At 42.9% G+C, this 8,236-nt stretch overlaps 2 non-coding genes across 2 annotated transcripts; both read left to right on the plus strand.

The window, feature by feature from the left end:
* The first annotated feature begins 7,549 nt into the window (after positions 1-7,549).
* On the plus strand, positions 7,550-7,621 carry TRNAP-AGG (transfer RNA proline (anticodon AGG)). The gene has a single exon. It is a non-coding gene; the product is annotated as a tRNA-Pro (tRNA).
* A 205-nt stretch (positions 7,622-7,826) lies between these two features.
* On the plus strand, positions 7,827-7,898 carry TRNAP-UGG (transfer RNA proline (anticodon UGG)). The gene has a single exon. It is a non-coding gene; the product is annotated as a tRNA-Pro (tRNA).
* The last annotated feature ends 338 nt before the right edge of the window (positions 7,899-8,236 follow it).

An 8,236-nucleotide genomic window follows, 5' to 3' on the forward strand; every position in this document is an offset into this window, starting at 1 on the left:
GTACCAAGGCACAGATCCTGGCCAGAATGCAGTCTATAATTCAACTGGACGAGGTCACATAAGCTCATTTGATGCCAACTGGATAAGGTCTCGAAGTCCCTTTTTGCCTACGGATGAAGGTCGTGAAGTCTTTCCACCCAGCTTTGTAGCACATGGACCACAGCTAAACACTAAGTACATCACATAACCCGCCCAACACGCCAAACCGATTTCCAAACATGGCTTGCTAATGGTGTCCATACCCACCTCGCTCATCTTTTCATCACCTACTGATTAATCTGATTCAGGTTTCTATACTTGATCCTAGTATCTAACTCGGGACATTACGTAATGCTAGCAACACACACGCTAGAGACACTGACCGAAGCTGTTGTGAAGTAATTCAACCAAGAGTCATTAGTCTATATCGTTTTCTTGTGAGGTAATTAGGAGGAGAGGGGTCGTCGACCTACACACACACACACACACACACACACACACACACACACACACACTGTGAGGTGGGAGGAGGTTTTTAAGCCAGCTCGGCAGAGAATGTTGACGTGACGCTGGCCAGAGAGGTGTCCCAACATAAAACTTTTTTTCACCGAGAGATGTGGACGAGTGCAATGCTAATACCATGTCCAGGAAAGACAGAAAAGCCGTGACACTTTTCACTCATCCTTTCCCCCGACGTGCGAAAGCCACGTGTGTGTGGGGGGGTGTGTGGGGTGTAGGGGGGGAAGAAAGAGATATAGAAAATCCCAGGCTCTGGTATAAAGATCATTCTTGCTAGTTGTGCTGTCTTCTTGTTTATCTGAACATTTCATCCCTCGTAAACCAGTTCGTCTTGAGGGCAATATTGTCTTGTGACACACATACTCAGGCGGTGTGCATGGTCCTCCGGCACTCGCGTCCTTGGGAATGAGTTAAATGAACAACTCTTCAGACATGAGGACGCACATTCGCGGAACACATTTGTGAGGACCCACTCATCTCGAGGGGCCTACTCATGCATGAGTACCTACTCATTCCCGGGAGAGAGCCGCTCACGGGACACACTCATTATGAAGCACACTAATTCAGGGAACTCATTCATGAGAGGTATCTTTTATGAGTATTTCACATGTCTTTTAAATACTATCTATCTCTTATCTATCTATATACCTACCGAACCACCCACTTATCTCTTGTCTGTCTCTATCTCTATATCTTGACCAACCTACTTGTTTAACTCTCCATTTACAGACAGATATATAGATAGGATAGAAGGGCAGATACATGGATAGAAGGAGAGTTACACTGATATATCTGAAGTTCATAAGGTCATGACAATGCTATACAAATAACTAGTCAGTCATACTTGTTGGCAAGGGTCATCCTACGGATCAAACAGTATATAACAATGACCTTCGTCTACAACCTTCCCGACCCGGCTGGGCCGCTACTACTCCCTCCCTCCCGACTCTCTACAGTGTAGCCAAGGAAGAGGAAGGCACCGGCTCTATATTACCTTGGCAACAACATCCGTGTCTCCCGGTGAGGCTGGAGTGGGTCCAGCCGACCACCGACCTGTGCCCCCTTGGTGTCAAGGATGAGGGAGGGAGGGAGGCAGTAGCGCCCAGCGATATACGTCCACATTCGTAGGACCAACGAAGAGAAGGAGGTGTTATTACTGCATCTTAATGATGCCTGAAGTCTTATAGGAAATGGATGATGGGATTTCTGCCTCTCCATCCTCCCTATCATCACCTGGGGTGGATGCCACAGCAGACTCACACAGCGCCGCTCTGCCTTGTGTGTCGACGATCGTTAAAACTGAGGAGGTCCAAGAACATGACCCCCTTCTGGCGCCTCATGTGACCGGTGCAGCTACCGGGAGAACTGTAGGCAAACATCTGGCAGAGTTCATCGTAGGAATACCTGGAGGAGGAGGACCTTCTCCTGCTGGTACACCTGGGGTGGTGTTGTCGTCGCCTCCTGGAGGAGGAGAACCTTCTCCTGCTGGTACACCGGGGTGGTGTTGTCGTCGCCTCCTGTACTTACTTAACCAAGTGAGGCAGCCGGAGGCTAGGCACCGGGTGTTTCTCTCAGCCCAGCCATATACGGGAATCATCCTTCCAGACCACTTATTGCTACAGCAACGCTGGAACACCTCCTCCCTGCCTGGAACCCCACTTCATCAGTCTCCCCCAGATACCATCTTGTGCTCAGCTCTTCCCTGGGAGTCACTCGGGGTCATCTATATCATCCATAAGATAGAAACAAAGAAAAGAGAAAACATGGAGGATCTATAAAACGAATGACAGAGGTTTGCGCTCTATAGACACCTAAGACATCCGCTCCTTTTTCTTTTTCTAAGAATCCACATCGATAGATAGACGTCTATTATTTGACTGTCTTACTCACTGAGACGCACCCGTTGCTGCACCAGCAATACACCGAATCTATACAAACAAGAGACAGGGATCCATCACCTCACAAGGCCTTAAGCCTCACTTTAGGCAACTGCCAACACTAAGATGCACCTCTCCACTCCACTCCACTCCACTCCAGGTGTGGTCAGGTGACCTTGGTTTCCGCACGGCCTCCCACACCTGCCCTCGTAATCTTTCTCTCCTCACTGTTTCCAACCAGACGATGGTGACTCCCTGATCATTGCGTCACCTCCCTCTGAGCCACGATCAGAAGTTTGAGGTATCGCCTCTGGAGGACATCTTATAGTGCCCCTCGCCCACAGTAAAGGATGTCAGGGTAAGCACGCTGGAAGAGAGGTCTATAAGGCTGGTATTCTCAAGTAACGTCCCTAAACGTGACGTACTTCAAGGGCCGCCCACGGTCGAGGGCATAGGTTCGAATCCTGGACACGGAAGTCGGTCCACAATCAACCCAGCTGTTCATCCATCCCTAGGGGAGGCTCAGGTTGGGATATATATATATATATATATATATATATATATATATATATATATATATATATATATATATATATATATCATCCCTGGGATAGGGGAGAAAGAATACTTCCCACGTATTCCCTGCGTGTTGTAGAAGGCGACTAAAAGGGAAGGGAGCGGGGGGCTGGAAATCCTCCCCTCCCGTTTATAATTTTCCAAAAGAAGGAACTGAGAGGTGGGCCAAGTGGGGATTTACCCTCTAAGGCTCACTCTTCTGTTCTTAACGCTACCTCGCTAACGCGGGATAAGGCGAATATGTATGAAAAAAAAAAAAAAAAAAAAAATATATATATATATATATATATATATATATATATATATATATATATATTTTTTTTTTAACTATTCGCCATTTCCCGCATTAGCGAGGTAGCGCTAAGAACAGAGGACTGGGCCTTTTTTGGAATATCCTCACCTGGCCCCCCTTTGTTCCTTCTTTTGGAAAATTTAAAAAAAAAAAAAAAAAAAAAAAACGAGAGGGGAGGAATTCCAGCCCCCCGCTCCCTCCCCTTTTAGTCGCCTTCTACGACACGCAGGGAATACGTGGGAAGTATTCTTAAACCCCTATCCCCCTATATATACATACAGTGTTGATGGAATGGCCTTGATTAGGGCGTCAGCTGTCCTATCATTGCATTTTACAATTATTTTACCATTTAGAAAACTGTAAATAAGGCATTTTACAAGCGTCCTACGTTATGTAAACTGGGATAGAGCTAGACTCATAACTGCGCAGAGAGAGACAGAAAAAAAAATATATATATATATAAATCCCTGTAAAATACAGTCAGTTTAGACATAAAAATAGTTGGCACACCTTCAAAAAAAATGTTCAGGATCCGCTCACGGAAGCCCTCATTTTTTCAAGCGCTGGATTCATCCGTTTGAAAGCGGTCCTAAAAGCAACACACACCAACACACATACATACACACACACACACACACACACACATACACACACACATACACCTCTCCATATATCATCCCACCTTTTCATTCATTTTCTATTTGTTTATTATTTGTTATTATTTTTATCATTTTTCCCAAAATCTTCATTTCTTGCTAACGCTTCGTTCCTCTGATGTCTTATTCACGTGGGTAATTGGGTATATTCTCTTCATGTGGTCTTGAGATCTTCACTCTAATGGAACATATTCACATTTCGCTCTTTTTCATTTCCTTATACCTGGTATACCATCCTCTTGTAAGCAATTATCTATGTTCTGTTTCGCCTTTCAGTTCCATTTCATCTCATTGTTTTGACTAGTTATGAACTCTGATTTTGATTATTCGGTATGTTATGAATCTCATTCAGTTCTCATAACAAGAGGTTGTATACAACATTCTCTCTTTATGTAAGTATACATAGCATTGTAATATACATATGTATATGTGAATATACATAGAATTACAGTATACATATGTATATGTAAGTATACATAGCATCATAATGGATGGCAGAGCTGTCTAGTGTATCACAAGTATATGCAGGCCTTTAGCATCTACCCTCATGCCGTCGTATTCAACTCTACACAGGGAAAGAGGCGTTGTAAAGTGACGCAGTGGAAAGTAGATGATGTATGTATGGCTGTCGGTAACAAAAACTTTGGTTCTACTTTTTAATTATTATTCCCATGGAAGCCAGGTCGGTCTTAAGTGAAGTAAGGATAAACTGATAAAGAAAAAAAAACGTAAGGAGAGATAAATGAAAATAATTCATTTCTGAAAAGGGGGAAAAGAAATCGAACATTACCTTTTAAAAAGAGTTAGTTGAGACTTTTTGAGAAAGACGAGAGGATGTGGACACTCATAAAATCAAGCGGCGTAAGGGAAGAAACAGACATCGCAACTGCTCATGTCTAGAGCCTGCAATGTCGCTGGATTTAACTAATGTCAATAAGTTTCTTGTGATCATGTTGGCCAAAAAATATAAACTCAAGAAAAAGAATTTAAAGTCTTCAGGGGATCGATTTTTGTTCGCGTTAATTAACACGATAACTTCTTTTTTAGTTTGTTAAAAAAATCACGGATAATTAATGATTAGAATATTTAATTTAAGAAGAGAATATGGAAATTACAAATATGAAGACATGTTCATATCATGCTCTATGTACTTAGGTATAGAAGACGTGAAAAAAAAACCCTCAAATCATTTATATTTTGTAAAATTCATTATATGTCTTGAGATACAACGACAGAAATAATAACGGTTTAAAACAAAATGGAAAATCATATGTAGGGACATAACAACACTAGACAACTCCAGAATAGATATAAAGGGGTAATAATACCCACTTAAGATAGAGAGATTAAACATTAGAGAGGAGAATATGGAGATGTTAAAAAAAAAAAGGGAGGAAGAAATAGAAAATGGGTTGAGAAGGTTATTTGATATTTTGATAAGTGTATTTTTTTGCCTTTAAGACTATCGAACGTGAGGATGCAACACCCGGAAAGTGAAGAGCAGCGGTGAGCGGAATCTGTATTCTTTGAAGAACGCAAAGAAATCCTGTTCCTACGTCCGAAATCTTTCACATGACATATACCTCTCTATCCCTCTTTCCCTCTATGTATCCATGAGCTTCACTCCATCTCGGTATACTTCAAGTCGGATAGGTTTACAGAGTCTTTGGCGTGGAGTTCCAAGGACTTGAGTGTCAAGCATAATGAGATCCGAATGTACTGAGAGGATCTCTTCGTGTTCACTGTGAGGGTGGGAGTATCTGTGTCTGCTAGGCAGCCGGTGATTGTTGTGGGTGCTGTGTCTTTTAATAGCTTCCAACTTTGCTGTACCGTGGGGGAAAATCAAGGGAATTCTTCCCCTTGTCCCAATCTGATGTTAATGATCTGAGGACCATTAACTCGTCTGTTGCTCTGGTGTTGATGTCTCTGCGGTGTGGAGACTGAACGTTATGTGTCCTGTCGTGTTTGATGCCTAGACCACTTGGTGTATTGCTAAGTAACAGGGAGGGGCCCACGTTGGATTCGTGTCCACCTGGGCTTTACAAGAACGACGCGAGATTTATATAAACGAGACAATTGCATCCGGGGGAATACATTTCACCAAAGAACATTACTCATCTCGCAAGAAATCGTCTGAGATTTCATCCTACATCATCTGAGTCATGGTCGAGTTGGTGACTAAAAATTTTTCTGAATCAATTGCACACGATCTGATGAAACATGAAATCCGCCGATGGTGATACGATTCATCATCATCATCATCATCATCATCATCCATGATGTCATCATGTCTTTCCTCCATTCCCACCATGCGAAGACCAATTTACAGGTGAAGTCACGGTCATCAGCTGACATCACTTAAGGTCTTGGGAGCAGATGACTACGCCATCTTTTCCCCTCCTCCCTCAATTCCGATATGATTTATGTATCTTATCATCAGCAGTTTTCCGAGGTCGAAGTATGTTAATGATGGAGTCATACCAACTTTATCTATGAGGTCTTTTATGCGTGAGATAAAATGAGGTAAATGTGAGAAGTTATAATTAGAAGACGCACCTCAGAATGTACGTTGGTTTTAAAAGGCATCGTCATGTATTGTATTACGAGGGTACAAGTTATACAGGCACTGATGAATATGTATGATAATCTCCTCAAGAATATGTATAAAATCTATGTATATTCCTGTGTATATACATGCAAATGAACATAAGTAAACATATGTGTATATATTTTTTTTTCAAACTATTCGCCATTTCCCGTGTTAGCGAGGTAACATATATATATATATATATATATATATATATATATATATATATATATATATATATATATATGCGTAAATGACTATGTGGTTAGGCATGGCCTTCATCTCATGCCATAAAGCTCACAACCACAACGTGAGTTCCCTTGTAACTCGTGAGGGACATTAGAAGAAAAAATAAAAAGGGGTCGTGTTACTTCAGCTTACTTCTATATCCACCACCACCACCACCACGGGCAGAGAGGGAGGGAGAGAGGGAGAGAGGGAGAGAGAGCCAGGTCTGGCCAGAAGTGTGAGGTAATTATCGGCTCTGCCGTGTGATAATCTTGCCACTGCAATTATGTCATCTCTCCCTGCTAATAACATCCTGGCCACTTCCTTCATAACTCTTTTTTTTTCTTTTTTTTTTCTCTCCATCTTCTTACACCTCTGTGTAATGAATTTCTTGGCCGAGAGAGAGAGAGAGAGAGAGAGAGAGAGAGAGAGAGAGAGAGAGAGAGAGAGAGAGAGTAGGTCAGCTGACACCATTTGGTGTTGGACACAGCAGGTCTGTCAACACCTACTGGTGTCATCTAGAGTACACAGTAGGTCTGCTTACGCCTGCTGGTGTCAGCTTCAGGAAACAGTAGGTCTGCTGACATCTGCTAGTGTCAGCTGCAGGACACAGTAGGTCTGCTGACATCTGCTGATGTCAGCTGCAGGACACAGTAGGTCTGGTGATGTCTGCTGGTGTCAGCTGCAGGACACAGTAGGTCTGCTGACATCTGCTGGTGTCAGCTGTAGGACACACTAGGTCTGCTGATATCTGCTGGTGTCAGGTGCGGGTCACCGTAGGTCTGCTGACGTTCCAACACGTTTCAGTACAGTCAGGCTTCAGTCATCATCCGTTGGCCTGTTGGTCTAGTGGTATGATTCTCGCTTAGGGTGCGAGAGGTCCCGGGTTCAACTCCCGGACAGGCCCAGAAGCTATTTTAAATAAGTGATTCTTCTTTTTTTCCCTTGAGTATGAACCTTATCTATAGTACACTTCACTTTATTTTTTTAACCTCTAAATCCATCTGCTTTAAGTGTAAGACTTTCGTATCGACAGCTGCAGGCCCCGGCTTCGTACAGCTGGACAAGACGAACGTATGATTCGTTGGCAAGATGATTTCAACACTCACAACGGCCTGTTGGTCTAGGGGTATGATTCCTGCTTTGGGTGCAGGAGGTCCCGGGTTCAAATCCCGGACAGGCCCGTCACTAAGATTTTTTTCTTTTTTCTAATTGCCACGAATTATTAACTTGGTCGATCATTCTGCCCTTTATTGAATTATTGGTAATTAGTTTGTCTATGTACGTGTATTACTTTCTTGTTCGCGTGTTTGTTACGGATAATGAGAGAGAGAGAGAGAGAGAGAGAGAGAGAGAGAGAGAGAGAGAGAGAGAGAGAGAGAGAGAGAGAGAGAGAGAGAGAGACTTGCTTTAAATGTATGAACATCCTGTGGAGGATAAAGGTTAAGATAAGAGAACGCTGAAGATCCTCTGTGTGTCGAACGCCACAAGAAGCAAGATTCGTAATGGATCGAGTAATGAA

This window comes from Panulirus ornatus, chromosome 31 (assembly GCF_036320965.1).
Source record: "Panulirus ornatus isolate Po-2019 chromosome 31, ASM3632096v1, whole genome shotgun sequence".
Taxonomy (NCBI): Eukaryota; Metazoa; Arthropoda; class Malacostraca; order Decapoda; family Palinuridae; genus Panulirus; species Panulirus ornatus.